Source organism: Molothrus aeneus, unplaced genomic scaffold (assembly GCF_037042795.1).
Source record: "Molothrus aeneus isolate 106 unplaced genomic scaffold, BPBGC_Maene_1.0 scaffold_36, whole genome shotgun sequence".
Lineage (NCBI taxonomy): Eukaryota > Metazoa > Chordata > Aves > Passeriformes > Icteridae > Molothrus > Molothrus aeneus.
In genome coordinates, this window is record NW_027099027.1 from 52107 (window position 1) to 74087 (window position 21981).

The 21981-nt window shown below is 49.9% G+C and overlaps 2 pseudogenes; both read right to left on the bottom strand.

The window, feature by feature from the left end:
* LOC136570728 (uncharacterized) overlaps positions 1–21981 on the bottom strand; it is a 2607743-nt pseudogene that overhangs the window by 30340 nt on the left and 2555422 nt on the right.
* On the bottom strand, positions 14868–20028 carry LOC136570737 (class I histocompatibility antigen, F10 alpha chain-like; annotated as a pseudogene).

The following is a 21981-nucleotide window of genomic DNA, read 5'->3' on the forward strand; positions in this document are numbered from 1 at the left end:
CACACAGGGGAGAGGCCCTATGAGTGTTCCAAGTGTGGGAAGAGGTTTCTGACCAGCTCCCATCTTCTCCTGCACTATCAGAGTCACACAGAGGAGAGGCCCTTCCAATGCCCCGACTGTGGGAAGGGATTCAAGCGCAACTCTGACCTCGTCACCCACCGGCGCATCCACACAGGGGAGAGGCCCTACGAGTGTGATAAATACAGGAAGAGGTTTCAGACCAGCTCCCACCTCCTCCGGCACTATCGGATTCACACAGAGGAGAGGCCCTTCCGCTGCCCAGACTGCGGGAAGGGATTCAAGTACAACTCCACCCTCGTCACCCACCAGCGCATCCACAGTGGGGAGAGGCCCTACGAGTGTCCCCAGTGTGGGAAGAGCTTCTCCTGCAGCTCCAACTTGACCCAACACCAACGGAGGCACCACTAAGGGAAGCCCTGCGAGTGCCCCGAGTGCGGGAAGAGCTTTGTGCGCTGCTGCAGCTCCATCCCCCACTGGAGGAGGCACTTTGGGCACAGCCCTGGTCACTCACATTCCCTGTGATCCATGCTGGGAACACACCTGGCTACTTCTACTTTTAATTTCACGTTAATTTTTTTCTCTTCTCCATGTGTTTCCACTCCAGAAGCCAAGAGGGATGGATCTGTCCCCTCAAAACCACTCAAATCCCAGTGAAAACAGCTCAATCTTACCCCTAAATGGCACAAACCCACCTCAAAAGAACTCACTGCCGTACCAAACTCACTTGATTTCTCAGCCACCTAAGTAAGATGGGGCTGGGAGGAGATTGGGAGAAGTGGGATCTCAATTAGAGTGGTGGGATGGGGATTGTGTGCGGCTGGGTATGTGGGATGTATTTGACAGCAAATAAAACTCTCAGACTTACTGGTTTCTTTCTCATTCATGTTCAGTCCGTTGCAGTTCTGTTTGCAGGGTGCCGCCTCCCAGAGTGTCCCCTCACAGTTGCCGCCCTTGGCCTGAGCCCGCCCCTTTCCCCTCACGGTTCCCGCCCTTTCCCCGCCCCCTTTCCCTTCATGGTTCCCGCCCTTTCCCTGCCCCCTTTCCCCTCACGGTTCGGCCTTCAGGAATGGGGGAGGATGAGGAGGGAGGGAGGAAGAGGCCGAGCAACTGCAGGAAGCAGCTGGAGAAGGGGAGAGGGAATCCTGCAGTCGCCGCAGCCCCGGGAGCATCGCCCCCCATTTTGCAGGTGCCCGGGCAGGGGGAGCGCGGCCCAAATATCCCGGGGGGTGCCTGAGTTTGGGGTTTTTTGGGGGGGGGGGATGTTTGCAGCTGGCAGGGCTCCAAAGCCGAGCCGCAGATGGCCCTCGGGGGGATCCTGGGAGGTGTTTTTGGGGGGTCCCAGGGCTGGCAGTGGCTGCTCCCAGTACGAGCCCAGTTGGTCCCCCCGTGTGCTTCCAGTTTCCTCAGCACTCCCAGTATGATCCTGGTCACTTCCCCTCACTCCCTGCAGAATCCCAGTTGCTTCATATATGTGCCAAGTCATTTCCAGTATGATCCAAATATGAGCCCAGTGTGCTCCCAGTCCCTGCCAGTATGAACCAGTTGTGCTCCACATGGTTCCAATTGTTTTCTTTCATCCTCACTTTTGTTCCAGTCACTCCCAGTATTTCCCAGTGTAGCCCAGTTCCCTCCAGCATCTTTCCAGTTCCTTCCAGTATGATCCCATTTGCTCCCAAGCACTCCCAGACAGCCTCAGTGTAGTGGCACTCACTGCCAGAATGATCCCAGTCAGCTCCAGCATGATCCCAGTTCACCCCAGTATAAGCCCAGTTGTTTCCAATCACCCCCAGCATGTACCCAGTCACTCCCAGTTCCTCCCAGTTGCTCCTAGCATGATCCCAGTTACTCACAGCTGCTCCCAGTCACCCTCAGCATAATCCCAGTCACTCCCAGTATATCCCATTTGCCCATAACATGGTCGCAATTGCCCCCCCCCGCAGGCTCCTGCTCACTCCCAGTATGATCCCAGTCTCCATCAGTGTGATCACCATCTGCCATGGCATGGCAGTATGATCCTAGTATGATGATCACTACAAATTCAGTACAATCCCCATCACTGCCAGTATGATCCCAGATTTGGGGTTTTTTTCCCAGAATTTCAGGATTTTTCCCAAAATTCCAGGATTTCTCCCCAGATTTCTCTCTGACCATGTGTGGGCAATGGATTTGTAGAGAGTTCTCAAGGCCTGACAGAAGGCCCACACTGTATGCATCCATGTCCAAACTTTGAGACAAGAAATGCTGACTTAGAAATGCCATGGAATAGGACAGATATTGATGAGAGAGAAATGGATAAAAGTTTTAAAAGATGGCCTTGCAAGTAAGACTAGATACTTTGGAGAAATGGAACTATGAAAGATGCAGTGTAGTGCGACCCACGAGGGTAGTTTCAGATGATTGGCTGTAAGGCATCTACAGCATGGCGTGGCAAAAAGCTGATGGGCCAAGAGACGCCTAAAGTGTATTGTAATTAGGAAACAGTTGGCTTCTGATTGTGATGGCGTGAATTATAACATCTGTATTGTCTCAGCCTTCTCATGAGACTGAAAATGGAATAAAAGTTTTTAAAATGCCTCTCAGTTGCCCTATCTCTGGGTCAGGAAAAGAGCATTGTCCAGCACAAGAGATCCAGAGATCCATGATTGCCTGGAAACTATTGAGGCCACCTACTGCAGCCGTTGGATTTGAAGGACACCCCCTCGATAATGCCAAGACCTGGCTCACCGATGGGAGCAGTTAATGTCATCAGTGGAAAAAGACATGCTTGGCATGCTGTCACCACTTGCAGAGAGGTAATAGAGTCTGGACCACTATCAACAAACACCTCTGCCCAAAAGGCTGAACTAAGTGCTTTAGAACGGGCAAAATGAAGAGAAATCAACATTTATACCGACTTGAGGTACGCATTTGGGGTTGTGCATGCCCACTGAGTGATTTGGAAAGAAAGAGGACTGTTGAATTCATAAGGGGAAAGTATTAAACATGCAAAGAGACAATAAGACTGTTGGAAGCAGTTCAGCTGCCTGAGAAGGCAGCCATCATGCATATCAAGGCCCACTAGAAAGTGAGCTCTGAATTGGAAGAAGGGAATGAGCTGGTGGAAAGAGAGTTGAAAGAAGCAGCTAAAGGTGAGATACTGTCACGATCCACTCATACAGATGGAGGTTGTGATGGTTCTTTAGCTGATCTCAGAGTGCAAAAGCAACACAGAAGGGGATTGCAGTATCAATCAAACAAATGCACCTGTTTTTGAATGACCACAGCAAATGCATTAAAGGAATCAGGAAAAAGGAAAAGAATAGAGAAAGAGAGAGGGGGAGACAGAGTGGGTGTAGCTACCAAACGTAGAGATGAAGGCCTCGTGGTCCAGTCGCTGGAGTTCGCCCAGTCATATTGGGAAGATCTGAAAAGCCCTGGTTAACTCAGAGGCCTATCATAGCCCTTTGCATGAGGGGGGAGCAGGTAGCAGAGAATAAGTCTGTTGAAATTGCTGAGGGGGAACAGATACAATGAAGAATAAGGGTATTGAAGCCATCAAGGGGGGAACAGGTGCAGATAGTCCATGTTCTCAGCAGTGAGCGGGACCCATTGCTTTTCTTGGTCCAGCGAACACACCTGAGGCAATACTTGGCTCACTCCAGTCAGGCCAGCACCCCCTGTATCAGAATTACGGGGTCTCAGTCTCAGTCCTTGGGAGGGGGCTTCAGTCTCTGTTTGTCATAGTGGTAGTGAAGCAGATGAAGGACTTTCCATGGCGGGGGGGACCACCAAAGTCGCCCCAGCAAGTTCATCTGGCCAAGAGGTGGGAAGATTCCTGGGCTATTGTCACGAAGCAGGTGCAAGCATATGGAGCACGTGGCCCCTTGGCAGGCCCTGCCAGAAGCAAGGTACCATAGCAGCAAATACATCTGCAAACAATCACTTGGCAGGCCAGAACTCTGCTCAGGGGCCTCAGGATTTTGGTGTGCATCCACCTCAGGCAGGCCAGAATTCCAATCAGGGTCCTCAGGGTCCTGATACCTGTCCTTGGGATGGTCATGAGGCAAATGAGGGGAACTCCAGACCATCTCTCACACCAGTCCATAAGATCCCAGTCCATATTTGATCCCAGTCTCTGTGGTCCTAAAAAAACTAACATACAATCTAACACACCTTAGTAAAACAATTCATATTACAAATATACTAAACACAAAACCAAAGACCACGATAATTTCTCATACATTTTAACCAAACAATTAAACTTTAATAACATCCTTAAGTACTCTAAACCAATTAAAATTATTTTAAAAAAATTTAATTGCGGGTAGGTGGTTTTATTTGGATATTAGTTTTGGGTTGTTTGGGTTAGATGATTTAAAAAATGGGATTTTTATAGGAATTGAATCAGCTGAGAAGGTGGCACTCTGCAAACAGAACTGACAGAAAATAAACAGGACAGAAATCAGTAACTCGGAAAGTTTTATTTACTATCAAATACATCCCACCCTGCCAGCCCCACACAATCCCCATCCCACCGCTCCAAATTGGGATCCCATTTCTACCAATTGCCTTCCAACCCCACCCCACCCTGGCAGCTGTGGAATCCATAAGCACACATACTTTTGCTTAAAGCAATGCTTGCTTATTTCAAGTCCAATCCTTGATTGTAAGCCTTAAAACACAAAGCACAGAGCTCCATTATTAAGCTTAGAACTTTCCTAATGTCTTGCTAGATAAACTTTCCTGCAGGTTAGGGAGTTATTCTAGACAAGTGTTAATACACAGACCATTGTTCTATTTGTCCTTACTTTTCTACTTCTTACATAATTTTTCTGCTGACCAATCTCATGCTACTGCTTAGCTCTTATCACAGTTCTGCAGTCCCTGAGGCCTGCCTTTTGCAGCTTTCCCAAAATCCTCTGATTTTATGGATTCCCACAATACCCCCTCTCAATTTACTTAAAAAGAAACTGTTGTAATTGGGTTGTTTATTAACTACTTTGTGTTTCATAGTTTTACTATAATGTATTTGCTTATTTCTTATTTAAAGTGGTTTTTTGCTTGCATTAAGCATTGCTGTATTACAACACAGCAATTTTAATGCTGTGGAAGTTTAGTTAGTTTAAAGGGCATAAGTTATGTTTGATAACAATTTTAAGTTATTTTTTTTTTAAAAATTGTCGATTTTAAGGCTTTAATTTAAAACTTTCTTCTATGTTTATACTTTCGTCTACTATTTTTGTGATATTTTGAGAATTTTTTGTGAATTTATTTTTTACTTCTCTTTTTTGTATGATAAAAACTTTTTTGATCGTTTTGTTTATTATTTGTTGTACACACTGATGTAAGGTATTACTACTAATGTAACTACGAAAACGCTTAACATATATACACTTATCTTACAAAGTTTCTTTAGCTAAGGTGTAAAGCTCTGTTTTTGGAACAAATTATTTAATTAGGATTCACTATTTTTTTAAATTTGAGTTGTCAACATTTTCAGCTTTTGTAAGCTTTTGCAGATGGATTCAGAATGATCAGATAGGTTTATACAACAATCTTTCAAAATTTTCACAATTATGTTTATGTGCTAGTAAAAGAAAATCCATTGCTGTTCTATTCTGAGGGGTAGCATGTTTAACACTATTAACATTTGTTAACATATCACTGATTGCTGTGGATGTGGCATTAGTTTGTTTACTTAGCTAACATCTAACTTGATTTAATTGTTCAATGTCATTGCTGAAGCCACTTGGGGTAAAAACAAACTTGCTGAAATTTTTTGGTAGCAATTTAAGGCATGAAATTACTCTTTCAGTTTTCATCATAATGATGAACAGATTTTGTTTTTTTATGTTTCTTTTTAATGACTGCTTTAGCAGTAGGTGTTATTACAGTGAGCATTCCAATGCTACATGGGTTACTTTGAAGGCGAGATGGAATGCTTTGCTAAGCTCTATCTTTACCAATAAACCAATATTCTTTTGGCAATTGTTGTGGATATTAGTTAGTTTTGGAAAGTACATTTCAACTGTTTGAATAATTACACCAAACACTTAAATTTCTGCATGCAAAATGATGGGGAATAACATTGTACTTCAGAGGATTACTTTTTTGCTAATCATTAGCTGTAAACATAAGGCAAAAATCTATTGTTAAAGAATTAAGGATTTTTAATTTGGGGGGTTTAGATATTGCTTTGGGAAGTTTTTTGGCTTAAATGTTTTAATTTAATACGGGATTGCTCTCATTGTTAATTTTACTAGGCTTACTATTAGATTGCTTTTTGATCAAAGGCAAATTTTTTACTGGCACGCTGACTAGACAGGTTGAGAAAGCCTTTTTTGGTTTTGAATTAGACAAACATTTGGTATTTGAGTCAGCTGCCTTGGCTAAGGTCACATAAACATTTGGTTTTGGTTGTTTCACAGGCAAATTTGCACTATAAGAAGCAATTAAAACTAATTAACACCAGCATATCATTTGATTTTGCCTTATCTTTTTCATGAGCTAATTTTTGGCAAAAAATCTTCTCATAGATATTAATTTAAAAACTTTGCTTTTGAATTTAAAATAAAATTTTATCTTTGAAAGTCTAATAGAGGGGATTTATAACTTAACAAAACAAAAACTAGGCTTTTGCCAAAAATCAGTTCTATGAAACTAACAATTGACACACTTATAAATAACATAAAATTAGAGTTTGTAGGTTTTACTGATGAATAAGGAATGTCAGGTGTGACTCGTGATTTTTTTGTTTAGCTTATGTCTGTGTATTTGCTTTTATGGTTTTGGACTCGTTGACACGTTCTGGGGTGCGGTACAGTTTGGCGTTTTTGGCTGGGATTCACTTAATTTTTGCACTTGTAGAGACAGAAGCATACTTTTTAAATGATTAATTGGAAAGGACTTTCAATTTGTCCAGTCTCAGGGTTTCTAATTAAAACAGGGGGATTTTCTTTCAGTTTTGCTTGTGTGTTACTTGAAAAATGCTTAAAAATTGGTGGATCGGGTCTTGCAACAGAGTTGTTTAAAAAATTAAAAACATACAAAGCTTTGTTCAACCTTATTTGTGGTGTGACTTCTACTTCTCTCTTCTGTTGATCAAGAATGTGTTTTAATATTTGATGTGTCTTTTTAATAATTTTTTGACTTGTGGGAGAGTGAGGAATACTAAGGATGCGACGAACACTTCATGTTTTTAAAAATTTGGTTAATTTTTGAGCTATATATGCAGGACTATTATCACTTTTACTTCTTGGGGCACACCCAATGAAGCAAAAGCTTGCAAAAAATGGTGACAGGCATGATTGTTTGTTTCATCTGTGTGAAGAGAAGCAAAAACTGCACCAGAGAACGCGTCCACTGAAACATGAATATTTTTAAATTTACCAAAGGAAGGGTATTTAATGATATCCGTTTGCCATAACTGCAGGCTTTGCAAACCTCGTGGGTTGACTGCTCCTGTAGAAGCAGCAGGCTGCACAAGCTGACAGTCAGGGCAAGTACTCATGACAGCCTTAGCTTGACTTTTGGAAATTTGAAACATTCGCAGAGGTGCTTGCGGGTTTTGGTGAAAAAAGGCATGGGTCAGTTTTGCTTGTTCAAAAACGTTTGGCAAAGTGTTTGAAATAACCATTGTCAGTTTGTCCGCTCTCGCGTTTCCTTCCACTAAAAATCCAGGAAGCGAAGAATGAGCCCCGATGTGAGAAACAAAATGTGGATTAGTTCTATACTGCAAAGTTGTATAAAGGCATGAGAGCCAACGGTATAAAGTGTCATGACTAACATCCTTTAAAATTGACCCTTCTAATCTTTTAACTACAATAGCAACATAAGCAGAATCTGTGATTAAATTAAGAGGCTGTGGAAAGAGCTGAAAAGCCCAAACCACAGCAGCAAGCTCAACAACCTGAGCAGACCATTCTACTATTTGAATGTCTGACTCCCAAGCATTAGTTTTTTGGTTCAACCAAGTTACGACTGATTTGTGACTTTTGCCAGAGCCATCAGTGAAGAGAATTATTGCATTTAAGGGTTCTTCACTTAACTTAGGTTTCTCCCTAAAACTCAATTTGGCTTGCAATAATTTGTGAGCTGGGTAATGAACAGAACAAACACCTGGGAAGTCCAACAAAGCATACTGCAAATCATCAGAATTTTGCATTGCCCAATTAAGATAATCTTTTTTCAATGGTAAATAGATAACTGCAAATTCTTGACCTGCTAAAGTTAGCAATCTGGTTCTGGCCTTAATTACAATTTCGGCTATCATCTCTAAAACTGTGAAAATAGTCTTTGGAAATGTGTAGGGAAGAAAAATCCATTCTATTATCAACAAAGGATCTGTCTCAGAAGGGTCCCACTAAAAAATGAGACCACAAAGTTGCATTTTTTTCTCCTAAAATTGCAAAAAAGAAAGGCTTTTCCGGAATACAGCGATGAGCTTGTCGTCTTTGGAGAGCTTCCATGACCTTGTCAAGGGCTGCACAAGCTTCAGGTGTTAAGGTTCTTGGAGAAGTGATGTCGCAGCTTCCTCTCAGTAAATTGAAAAGTTCATCGGACCCAGTTCGTCGTTGGTGATTCCCAAAACAGGTCTGACCCAATTGATTTCTCCCAAAAGTTGTTGTAAGTCTTGCAGAATGTTGACACTGGTCTGGAGCCGTATCTTCTGCGGCGTTATTGTTTTCTCAGTCATCTTCCATCCCAGATACTTCCAGGGTGGAACTTCTTGGATTTTTGTTGCAGAAATTTCAAGTCCAGCATTTTGGATTTCAGCGACAACACTAGCACAGGTTTGCTCCATCTCTGCCTGCGTTGGAGCTGCGATGAGCAAATCATCCATATAGTTCAGAATCATGGATCTTGGAAACTTCTGTCAAACTGGAGACAAAGCTTGGGCAACAAAATGCTGACAAATTACAGGCGAATTCTTCATTCCTTGAGGCAGTGATTTCCAGTGATATCTCTGCACGGGTTCTCTTCGATTGATGACAGGAACGGAAAAGGCAAATCTTGGAGCATCATCAGGATGAAGTGGAATGTGGAAAAAACAGTCCTTTAAATCAGTGACAACGAGAGGCCAGTGTTTTGGGATCATTGATAAAGAAGGGAGTCCAGGTTGAAGAGGTCCCATGTCTTCAATCACTTCATTGATCTTCCTCAGGTCAGGAAGCAACCTCCAGGAGTCCGATGTCTTCTTGTGGATGACGAATACTGGTGAGTTCCAAGGACTATTTGTGGGGGTGATGTGACCTTGCTGTAATTGTTCCTTTACCAATTTTTTAAGGATATTTAGTTTTTTCTCTGTTAAAGGCCATTGATCAATCCATATAGGATGATCAGTTTTCCAGGTCAGCTTTAAAGTGGCCGGTTTTGACGTGGTTTCTGTCACAGTCCCACCTCCAGTTTTGCTCCCCATTGGGACAGGACGTCTCTCCCCCAGCCGGTGAGAGGCTCCTGAACAACAAAAGGATGCACTGTTGCTGTCTTTCCTTCAGGACCTGTAATGTTAATCATGGATGCACTTTGCAAAGACACAGTAGCACCTCCAATCCCTGTGAGGGAACCTGAAGGAGCCACCAAATCCCAGTCATTGGGCCAGAACATATGGGAAATTACAGTGACATCTGCACCAGGATCTGGCATGCCTGTAACATAAATTGTTTTACCACAGTGAGTCAGGCTACAAGTCAGTTGTGGTCGGTCACAGTCCAAACATTGCACCCAAAAGACCTCTGGACCTGAGGTACCAGATGACACAGACACAATTGAATTCTTTGGAAAGTTGTTTTGCTTGGGTGTACTCATGGGTAACAGAAATGCAATAGCAATAGGTGTTTTTGGTGGAATTATCATAGGAACATCAAGTGCAAGAGCTAAAATCACTAGCTCTTCATTACAATTTACTGAAACAACAGAAGGAAGGATTGAGAGTCCAAGAATTTTGTTGTTGGCTTTGCCTAGAATCAAAAAATCTTGTCTTTGTTGAAAAAGATTGACAATTCCAGTAGGAATGTTCACACAACACAAATTATTTAATAGATGAATCAGTTTTGAGGAGGCCAGTTCGAACCTTGCCCTTGAGGGTATTGAGCTGGAACCATTTGAGGATTGGTTGATTGAGGGATAAATGACTGAGGTACCAACACCACCTGACTGGTACCTGGTTGCCAGGGGCTACCACTGCTTGTGTCTGAGCGCGGTGGTTCGCGCTGTTTTTTAAATTTAACGACAAGGGTCTGCCATCGATGCCAAACGAGAGTGACAGTACTTAGCAAGATGCTTCCCTTTTCGACGTCGAGGGCAAATAGAAAGTTGTTTTGGTTGGATTGTTTTCACACGACAATCCTTTTTAATGTGACCTGGTTTACCACAAGCAAAGCACCAAGTCTTTTCATCAGAGTCCAACTGCACAGTGCTAACAGAGTTTTCCCAAATTTTTTCTTGTTTTTCTAGGAGCTTTTCAAATGTATCCATTCATTGTGTCAGATGGTCTTCCAATGTTTTTCCTAAAGCATTGACCTGTATATTAGCAAGATGTTGTGGAGCAGTGAGCCTACTGCAAGCTGTTAGCATCTGTGTAACAGTTGGAGGCTGATCAGGAAAAGGTAAAATAATTTTTCTACATTCCTCATTAGCATTTACAAAAGCAAGGTTTTGAACAATATAGTAGCGAGCTTGTTCATCTGGACATTGTTTTTCGACTGCTTGGGTTAATCTATCTAAAAAAGAACCATAGGATTCTGTTTCACCTTGCCTAAAAGTAGTAAAAGCATTCACATGTGTACCAGCTGGCTCAACTGAAAACAAAGCTTTTCTAGCAGCATCTTTAATATCTGTTAATACAGGCCGAGGCAATTCTGCTGCTTGATTTTCCAGTCTATGGTAAGGTGGATCACCTGCTAATTGGGTAACATCTAGATCCTCATAAGCAGTATTTGCATATCTTTCAATCAATTTATTAAGGAGTTTTTTCCATTGTAATTCCCATAAAAGATATTGTGAATTGGTTAAAATCAGGGAAGCCACATTTCGACAGTCAGCAGGGACTAAGTCATAACAATTATAAATACTTTTCAACACATTATTAAAATAAGGAGAACCCACTTTCTTTCAAAGCCTGACGCAGTTCTTTTATATCATGGTGAGAAAGACTTTCATATCGTGGATTTGCATCATTATGACCGTATCTTACAGGTAATGCAAGGAGTTGTATCTTTGAATCCAAATCTTTTTCTAAATTTTGATTAATATTAGACCAATTAGGTAATCTCAAGGGAGGTTCAACCTCTGATTTAGATTGCTTTTTAATTTTTCCTCTCGTCATTGTTGTCTTTGGTACAGAAAAGGTAAAATTGTCACTGACAGCAGCTGTTCCGGGAGCTCTGCCAAGCTCCAAGTTCTCGGCAGGGATGTTGCCATAGCAACAAACTTTCCCGGGAGCTCTGCCAGCATGGGCGGGGAAGAGAACTCTGAATTCTTGGCCGCAGCATCGCTTAAGTACCGCCGCCTCCGGAGCCCTGCCAGGAAGGGCAGGGGAGGAGTCGCGTACCCTGGACTGTGGAAAAAAGCCAGAATTTGACTCCTGCTCTCGGAATGCGCGCGAATTTGTATCTGTGATAATTTCCATTTCACTGTTACAGGTTCTGCACTGCAGCTCTGCCTGCGGGGAACCAGCTGGAAAATTGCCAGCTCCAAGCCGCGACCTCGACGTGCTGTTTTCCCCCCCAGCAGCAAATGAGACGGGCTTCAAGGCTTCTGTTTGTGTTCCCAGAAACTCCTCTGAGCCCTCCTGCCTCCATCCCAGGCATCTGTCTGGGCAGAGCCATCCTGGTTCCGCTCGGCTCCTGGCTGCTGCCCGCTGCCTCTGTCCTCCCCCTGCCCTGTCCTCTGCAGGCAGAGCCAAATCCACAGCTCCCCCACCGCCTGTATCTGAGGGCTGGCGTACCATAGAAAACCCTGGGAGAGACTTGTTGGAGGAATTTACACAAAAAGAATTTTCAGAATTGCAAAGCAATCTGCCCGCCTGAACCAAATCCGAGGGGGTATTTTCCCGAGAAGGGGAAGCAGTGGCAGGAGTGACCCCCACAGCCCCCGGCCAGGCAGAGCAGACCCAAAGCTCCCCTCGGCCCTCCCTGCTTGCACAATTTCAGAACAAGTAGCTCTTGTATCACAAAGCCTCTTCAAATTCTCGTCTCTCGGGTCTGTGCGACCTCCACCCTGCCCTGAACATAACTCACAAACTCCCACATTCCTGGAATGCCATGAAAATCCCGAACACTTTTCTGGGCATTGCGGGGGTGGCTGCTTTCGTGGAGGAATGGGAGGACGGCTGTTCTCAGCAGCAGGGACGCAGAGAATCCCGGAAGAAACAGAGGGCACGACCGAAGCTGAAAGCTGATCTGACTTCCAGGAATCAGAGTGCTGTCTACACTGCTTGGAGAAATCTCAGAGGTGCCAGAAGGGAAGGAATTTCAAACAGAACTCAAAATTTCTCCAAAAGAGGACAATGGCCCAGCATCACTTGGATTTAAAGTCTCAGAACAAGATGTTCGGTTTTGTTGTTCAAAAAGGTCTCTGTTACAATCATTTTGTTTAAAACTCTCCAATAAAGCTCAGGAGACAGGCATTAGGCTGCCTACAGTCTCTTCCTTTTTGAGAGAGAATAGATTATAAATTTTCCAGTTTATCTGGTCCCAAAAATCAAAGGTAAAAGCAGACTGCAAGTCTATATTTAAAGTATTTGCTTTTACCCAGATTAATAAGTCTTTCAGTTCATGTTTTGAGATATCTGAACATCCTTTATCCTGTAAAACTTTTTCAAGCTGGTAAAACACATCCCATTCTGTTTTAGATAAATGATTTCCCATATTGTAGCCCAGGCGCCCCTAATAATGCTACTCACAAGGACATCAGATGCAGACGGCGAAGGGCATGGTCTATTCCTTCTTTTTAACAACCTGGACCTCTGGCGCCCAAACTGTCCATGATCTTCTTTTTTATTCTTCCAGTCTAACGTAACTCCTCACAGAGGAAGCACCATTTAACGCCGGCTGGGGGTTATTTACAGACCACAAAAGGGACGGGACTGCTGTGGAACGTGCCTTGAGCTGTTTTATTTTTCAGCATCAGTCACATTACATGATTATGACAATGGGAAGATGCCAGCAGCTCACATCCCAGGCAGCAGACCAAGAACTTAATGTTACAACTTACTTTATAAGTTTCTTGACCAATCACACAAAGCAAAATCATATTGACAGTAGTTCTCTCCAATCACCACAAGCACACGTACTTTTGGTTAAAACAATGATTGCTTATTTCGAATACAATACCTGCTTGTAAGCCTTAAAACACAAAGCACAGAGCTCCACTATTAAGCTTTAACCTTCCTAATATCTTGCTAGATAAACTTTCTGGAGCTTAGAGTTATTCTAGACAAGCGTTAATACACAGACCATTGTTCTATTTGCCCTTGCTTTTCTACAGTTTAAATACTTTTTCTGCTGACCCATCTCATGGCTGCTGCTTAGCTCTACTCACAGTTCTGCTGTCTCTGAGGCCTGCATCTTGCAGCTTTCCCAAGGCCTCTAATTTTGCGGATTCCCACATCTGCCACTGAGGTGCTGCTATTGACGTGTCCCTTTACCCAATCAGCTCTCTGATCATGTGGTGTCTACGCATCTCCCCAGCCAATCCCTGCCTCACACACGAGGTGACCACCAACCCACTCTCTGGCCATCAAACCACAGCTGAATCTTCCCAGAATGCCTTTAGGCGAACAGAAGTGAACAGGATTGAACAAAGTTGGAAAAGGTCTTTATTCTGTAAGGCTTTTCTTATTTCCCACTGTTATGGTCGTCTCACAGTCACCTCATGGTCACAATTGTCTCACAATTGTCTCACAATTGTCTCACAGCCATGGTTGTGTCATGATCATCTCATGGTCATGGTCATTTCCAGATCACCATCATCTCATGCTCAGGGTCATCTCACTGTAATGGTCATCTCATGATCATGTCATTGTCACTTCATTGTCACCTCATGGCCACGATCACGTCAGGGTCACCTCAAGGCCGTGGTTGTGCCATGGCCAACCCATGGTCACCTTTTGGTCCAAATCATCTCATGGTCAGGGTTGTGGTTGTGTCATGGTCATGGTCACAGTCATGGTCATCCCATGTCATGGTCATCTCAGGGCTGTGTCACTCATGGTCATTCTCACGGCCATCTCATGCATGTGTCATGGCTGTGGTCATGGCCAGGGAGCATCTCCGAGATCCCGAGCCCTGATTTTGGGACACTCAAGGACCACTGGGGACAACAAGGCCTGGCCTGACCTGACCCCCATCGCGCTGCCCCTCCGGGAACCCAACGTGGCCAAACCCTCCTGGGGACACCTTGGACATGGGACACAGGGCAGGAAATGAATCCCGGGGGATGGAGCTGGGTGTGGCTGACAAACCCCTATCTGCTCCTGGTGTCCCCATCCAGCTCCTCATGTCCCCATCCTGCTCCTGGTGTCCCCATCCAGCTCCTCATGTCCCCATGGAGCCCATGGAGAGCAGGAGCTGCTCCAGAATCCCACGTGATCCCACCCCAATCCTGCTGCAACATTGCTCCATCCATCCCACCCCATTCCGCCCCATCCATCCTGCCCCAACCCTTCTCTGGAACCCCAACCTGATCTTGCTCCATTCCATCCCACTTGATTCTTGTCTGGAATCCAGCCCTGATCCCACTCCATCCCTCCCACACCAATCCTGCTCCATCCATCCCTCCTGATCCCACTCCAGAATCCAGCCCCAATCCCACTCTACAATTCCCCCTGATCCCACTCTGGACCCTGCTCTGATCTGAAACCCCTCCTTGATCTCAGTCCGTCCATCCCGCCCTAATCCCCTTCTGGAATCCCACCCTGATCCTGCTCCATACCTGTGCTCAAGCCATTGGTTCCCATGTCCTTTCCTGCAGAAAGAGAAGATCCATGAGATTCCAGCGTGGATCACACACCAGGATTAACCCCAGGATCCATCCTGGGATCCGCACAGAAGGGATCCAGAGCTGGATACACCGTTGGAACTCACCGGCTGCTGGGTTGTATCCATTCCTGTCCCTCCTCCCTGTGGAAACAAAGTGGGATCAGCATCAGTGGCACAGGATTCCCAGAACGGTGCTGGGTGGATCCATGCCCCTTCCCGACCCCCATCCCGTGTGTTACCGGATTGGAGCTTCCAGACAATGAATCCAGTGAGGATGAGGATGGCAGCGATGACAGACACAGCGACCACCACAGTGAGATTCCCGCCAGATGTCGGCTCTGGGAAACATGGGATAGTGAGGAGGGGGAGGGGAATCCCCATTTAGGAATTCCAAATTCCCAATCCCCACATTCCCAGCCTCACCCCAAGCGAAGATCCCGGGCTCTGGCATTCCGGGATGCTCCACCCTGCACCGGTACTGCTCCCGCTCCTCCGGCAGCGCCTCGATCCTGGCCCAGGTGTGGAAGGTGCCGTCGCTGTTGGGAATGATCCCGCCCCACTCCGTCTCCTGATCCAAGGTTTCACCCCCCTTCATTCAGCTGACTGCGATGGTGTTGGGGTAGAATCCGTATGCGCGGCAGGACAGGATCAGCATCCCGTGTTCCTCTCTTCCGGACACATGGACATCAGGGGGCTCTGGAATGGGATGATAATGGTGGAATTAATGCATTGAGTTCTGTGGGAATGGGATTGGGGTGTGCTCTACCCATGGAATTTCCACTGGAATGGCACTGGGGTGAGCTCTGACCATGGAATTCCCTCTGGAATAGGATGGAGATGAGATCTGCCCATGAAATTCCATGGGAATGGGATGAGAGTGAGATCTATCCATGGAATTCCTACAGGAATGGGATGAGAGTGAGATCTACCCATGGAATTCCCACTGGAATGGGACTGGAGTGAAATCTGACCATGGAATTTCATAGGAATGGCATAGGGGTGAGATCCTCCCATGGAATTCCCACAGGAATTACTGTGTTCCCAAGTCCTCCATTCCCAGATCCCAAACTCCCATAGGAATTCTGCTCCCACCTTTGCGCTCCAGCTCCTCCTGCCCATATCCGACGTATTCCCGGAGCCATTCGGGGCATTCGTGCTTCAGGTAATTTGTCCGATACTCAGCCACCTCTTCCTGTTCCCAGCGCCTCCTGGTGATCTCAGCAGCGCTGTCGGCTGCCACAAATCTCCCGGATTCCGGGTCAAAGGAGATGAAATCCCGCCCGTTGTAGCCATCCAGGTGGGATCCACGGACACTCCCATCGGACAGGAGTTCACAGCCAGAAACTCGCAACCTTGTGTGGAGACCTGGGGGGATTGTACCCACAGAGACCCATGGAATTGTGTTCCAGCCCCACAGAGCCCCATTCCAGCCCCATGGAGCACCAGAGTCTGAGGGAGACCCACAGAGCCTCATCCCAGCCCCTTGGAGCCCCATGGATCCACATCCCAACCCCATGGATTCACAAGCCAACCCCACAGATCCCATCCCAGCCCCATGGATCCACATCCCAACCCCATGGATCCCAACCCAACCCCACAGATATCATCTCAACCCATAGATCACAAGATATCCCATACCAGCCTAATAAATTCCCATTTCACCCCCTTGGAGCCCTGTGAATCCACATCCGTCACCTATAGATCCCATCCCAGCCCCATGGATCCTCACCCCAGCCCTACAGTTCCCATCCCAGCCCCACAGATCCCCCCACTCACCCCCACTCTGGTTGTACCGCTCCCGCAGTGTCTCCAGGTCCTCGACAAACGTGTGCTGGTGTCCCACACACTTCTGGGTCTCCCTATCCCAATATCCCGGCTCGACTCCATCCTTTATCCACTGCGTCAGCGGCTCCGTCCTGCCCCGCTCGCTGTCGTAGCGCACGAAGGGGATCCCAACCATGAACCCAATGGCCATGAACTGGGGGATCCCCGTGCTGGGCTCTGACACCGCCACTTTCAGGTAATGCAGGGAGTGGAGAACTGGGGGGACACAGAGATTTGGGGGGGCTGAGGGGATCATGGATCAATGAAAGGGGAACTGGGAGAGCTGGGAAGGGGTTCGGGGATCCTGGAGCCAAGGAAAGGGTGTGCAGGGTGGGAGAGGTGGGATGGACAGGAAAGGGCATGCAGGGGGTGCTGGTGTCCAGGAAGGGGGCTCAGGGGGTTCCAGGGTCATGGAAGGGGTGAGGGGTGCAGGGACTGGGAAAGTGGGATGGGGGTTCCAGGGGATCCCTGTGCCCAGGAAAGGGGCTCCAGGGGTCCCCAGTGCCAGGGAAAGGGGTCACAGGGTGGGGAGACCTGGGAATAGAAGGCTGGGGGTCCTTGAAGCGGAGGAAAGGGGGAGCCAGGGGCTGAGAAAGGCAGGAATGGGGGTCCAGGGGGTATCAGGGTCAAGGGAAAGGGGGGTCTGGGGACTGAGGAAGGTGGGATGGATGGGAAAGGAGGTGTAGGGGGGGATTGGTGCTGGATAAGGGGGTGCAGGGGGGTCCCAGTGCCCAGAATTGAAAATTCAGGGGGGTCCCAGGGCCCAGAATCCCCCCTGGGACTCTCATGGACACCCTGAGACTCCCCCGCAGGGCGAGCAGGGGGTGAAGAACTGTGGGGATGCAGAGATTGGGGGGTCTGCGGCATCCAAGAGGCAGGAAGGGGGACTGGGAGAGCCAGGAAGGGTCCAGGGTTCAGGGAAGGGACTGGGAGAGGCGGGATGGGGGATCCAGGGGGTCCCTGTGCCCACCAAAGGGGGTCCAGGGGTCCACGGTGCTGAGGGAAGTGCGGTCTGGGAACTGGGAAAGGCAGGAATGGGGCTCCAGGGAGTCCCTGGGTCACGGAAAGGGAGGTCTGGGGCTGGGAGAGGTGGGCGGATCCCGGGGACGCAGCTTGGGAGACGGGAAAGACCGAGGGAAAGCGGGGGAAGGGGACAGGGAAAGAAGGAATGCCAGGGAGTTCATCTGGATCCCTCTGGATCCCCGCTGCGACCACCCTGGAGCCGTCTGAGAACCACCTGGGACCCCCTTAAGAAAGCGCCGGGAGTGGAGAACTGGGGGCACAGGGAAATTTGGGAGATCTGGGGGTGCAAAGGTCAAGGAAAAGGGCGGGTCTGGGGTCTGGGGAGGGCGGGAGGGGCGGGGAGGGGTTCAGGGGGTCCCGGAACACGTGAAGGGGGTCCAGGAGGGGGTCCCAGTCCCGGATGAGGGGGTACAGGGGGGTTCCCATGCCCGGGAGAGGAAGTTCAGGGGGTCCCGAATAAAGGAAAGGGGGGTGAGGGCAATGGGGTGTCCAGGGGGTCCCTGTGCCCAGGAAAGGGGGTGCACGGGCCCCCGGTGTTGAGGAAGGTGGTGGGTGGGGGCTGTGGAAGGCAGGAGTGGGGGTCCAGGGGGTGCTGGGGTCAAGGAAAAGCGGGGGCTGGGGTGTCTGAGAGGGGGAGGGCCGGGAAAGGGGGTGCGGGGGGGCATTGGTGCTGCATGAGGGGGTGCAGGAGGGTCCCCGTGCTGGATAAGGGGGTGCAGGGGGGTCCCTGTGCCTGAGAACGGAGGGTTTGGGAGGGTTCCAGTCTCAGATATGGGGGTGCACGGCGGTCCTGGTGCAGTGGAATGGGGGTTCAGGGGGTCCTGGTGCTGTATAAGGGGATGCAGTGGGGTCCCGGTGCCCAGGAATGGGGGGTTCAGGGGTGCCGGTGCCAGATAATGGCCTGGCTGGGATCTGGTGCTGGGAAAGGGGGTGCAGGGGGTCCCAGGGCCAGATAACGGGATGCACTGGGGTCCCTGTGCCCAGGAAATGGGGTTCCGGGGGGTTCCATTCCCGAGTTCCGGGGTTCAAGGGGTCTTGGTGCCTGAAAATTGAGGTTCAGGGGGTCCCGGTGCCGGATAAGGGGATGTAGTGGATCCCGGTGCCCAGAAATTGGGGTTCAGGGCGGTTTCCCTGCCCGGGAATGGGGGCTCAGGGGGTTCCAGGCTGCAGATAAGGGGGTGCAGGGGTTATCGGGGCTGAGGAAGGGGGTACAGGGGGGGTCCCAGTGTCCCGAAATGAACGTTCAAGGGGGGTCTCTTGACCCCCTGGAACCCCAGGGGACCCTCCGGGATCCCCTGGAACCCCTTCCAGGAAGCGCCGGCAATGAAGAACTGGGGGGACGCCGAAATTTGGGAGATCTGGGGGTCCAAAAGCCGAGGAAAAGGGCGGGTGTGGGGTCTGGGAAGGACGAGGTGGCCGGGAATGGGCGTGCAGGGCGTCCCAGAGCACTGACGGGGGTGCGGAGGGATCCTAGGCCCGGATTAGGGGGGGCAGGGGGGTCCCAGTGCCCAAAAATTGGGGTTCAGGGGGTTCCCGTGCCGGGGAATGCGGGTTCGGGGGGAGTTTTCTTCCAGGAATTTGGGATTCAAGGGGGTCCCGGTGGCCGGGAATTGCGGTTCCGGGGCCGTCGGTGACCAGAAATGGGGATTCAGGGGGGTCCTGGGGCCACATGAGGGGGTACAGGGCGGTGCCAATGCTGGGCAAGGGGGTACAGGGGGGTCCCTGTGCCCAGAAATGGGCGCTCAAAGGGGTCCCCGTGCTCAGGAATGGGGGTTCAGGGGGTCCCGGTGCTGAAAAAGGGTGCTGAGGGGGTCACAGGACCGAAAATGGGGGTTCAGGGGAGTCCGGGTACCCGGGAATGGAGGTTTAGGGAGTTCCCGGTGCCCAGGAATTGCGGTTCAGGGGGGTCCCGGTGAACAGAAATGGGGGTTCAGGGGATCTCGGTGCCAGATGAGGAGGTACAGGGGGGTCCCGGTGCTGGGGAAGTGGAGTGAGGGGGGGGGTGACATGACCCAAAATGGGGGTTCAGGAGGGTTCCCCTGCCCGGGAATGGAAGATCAAGGGGGTCCCGGTGCCCGGGAATTGCGGTTCAGGGGGGTCCCGGTTTCGGGGGGTCCCACTCACCTTTGGTCGCGGCCCCCGGGTCCCCCAGGAGCCCCAGGAGCCCCCGGAGCACCCCCAGCCCCAGCGCTGGGGCCATCGCAGCCGTCCCCGATCGCGGCTGCAGAGACGCGAAAGCGAAAGTGCCCGAGGGAGCGCGGGGGGAGGGGGAAAGGGCGAATTCCAGGGAATTCACCTGGATCCCCTCCTGGCACCCCTCTGGATCCCTCGGGGATCCGTCTGGGACCCTCCAGGGCCGCGCCCTGCGGGACCCCCGGGCCGGGCTGTGCTGAACTCCCGGCCCTGCGCTCTGAACTCTGCCCGGACCCCGCTGGGCTCGGCCCAAAGCCGGGCAAGCAGCGGGAGCAGCGGAGCCAATTTTTCCTGCGGGTGCGGGTCCCACCCCCGGCGGAGCAGGGCTGGGCGCTGGGACCCGATCCCTGATTCCCAATCTCCTTCTCTCTCTCTCTCCCTCTGCTGTTCTCTCCCTTTCCTTTGGGGGATCATAAATCCCAGAGCGGCCGCAGAGCCCCGTGCCCAGGCCGGGTTTCCCAGCAAAGGGAGGCTGGGGCTGAGGTGCCCCGGGCTGGCCGGGAATGGGGGCCCGGGGGTCCCTGGGCTCACGGAAATGGGGGATCCAGGGGCTGGGAGAGGAGGATACCCGGGAAAGGGGGTGCAGGGGGGTGTTGGTGCAGGATAAGGGGGTGCAGGGGGGGGTCCCAGTGCCCGGGAATGGGGTTGGGAGGGGGGGTGGGCAGCAGCTGCTGGAGAGAGACTGGGACAGACTAGGAAAAGAACCCACTGGGAGCAGAACTGAGGCAGCAGAGATCATACTGGGATATACTGGGACCACACTGAGGGCTACTGGGAACATGCAGGGGACAATTGAGATTGGACTGGGAGGGACTGGGAATGGTTTGGATCATCCTGGGACTGACTGGAATCATACTGGGAGTGATCAGATTTGTAGTAGGGGTGAAGAAGAGAAACTGGAATAATGCAGGGAGCAACTGGGATCATACTGGGAGCAGCTGCCCCATGCTGGGGTCATACTGGGATCATACTGGGACTGATGGGGTGACACTTGGAGTGACTGGCATAGTACTGGGAGTGTCTGGGAGTAACTGGGATCAAACTGGAGGTGACTGGACTTATACTGGGAGCAACTGGGACCACAGCAGGGGCAAATGGCATCGGGTAAGGTGTGACCGGGCTCATACTGGAAGTGACTGGGGCCACACTGGGCTCTTACTGAGAGGGACTGAGAGTGAAAGGAACCATACAGGGCATGACTGGGAGCCGCTGAGACCGTGTCGGGGGCAACTGGGATCCTACCGGGAGTGATTTGGACCATACTGGGAGTGACCGGGACCCACCGGTGAGGCGGCGGCGGAGCTGGGAGGCGGCCGCAGCGCAGGTGGGAGCCGCGCTGGGTTGTGCGGGGGCTCGGGGCTCGCTGCGGGCCTCGGGGGCGGCAGGGGGCTCAGGCGGGTTCCTTGTGCCGTGTCCGGCCCGTGGTGCCGCTGCCGTGAGGGCGCTGCGGGAGCGGCTGCCCGCGGTCTCCTTGCGGCCGCTGCCTCGGCAGGAGCCGCTGCCGGAGCAGCGCTGGCTCGGCCCGGTTCCTGTGGCTGGGACAGAGGCGGCTGCCCCGTGCCCGCGGCTGTGCGGGGAAATTCACGTGGCCGGAGGTTTCTGTGCCCCGAGGAGACAGAGGAGTCCTGTACAAGTGACTTTATTGCTGAGCAGAGGGAGAGGCCGTGGGGCATTTGCCGTGCGCTCTCTGCCATTGTTGTAGTTCGCAGCCTCCTTTTTATCCTCATTTTCCCGGCTCATCTCCCTCTCCCTTTGCCCACTGGCTGAGGTACTTGGAAGGTTCAGACCTCCCGATCTGCCAACTGCACGTCCTCGTTAATGTGCACCCCCACTTTTGTAGAACAGCCGATATTCACGGCTCTGTTAAGTCTTTTTTGTTCTCGACGTTCAGCAATTTAGCGGGACTTTCTGTGAGCAGCAGTCCATGTTAATTAATAACATTTATTGAAGCTGGTGGTTT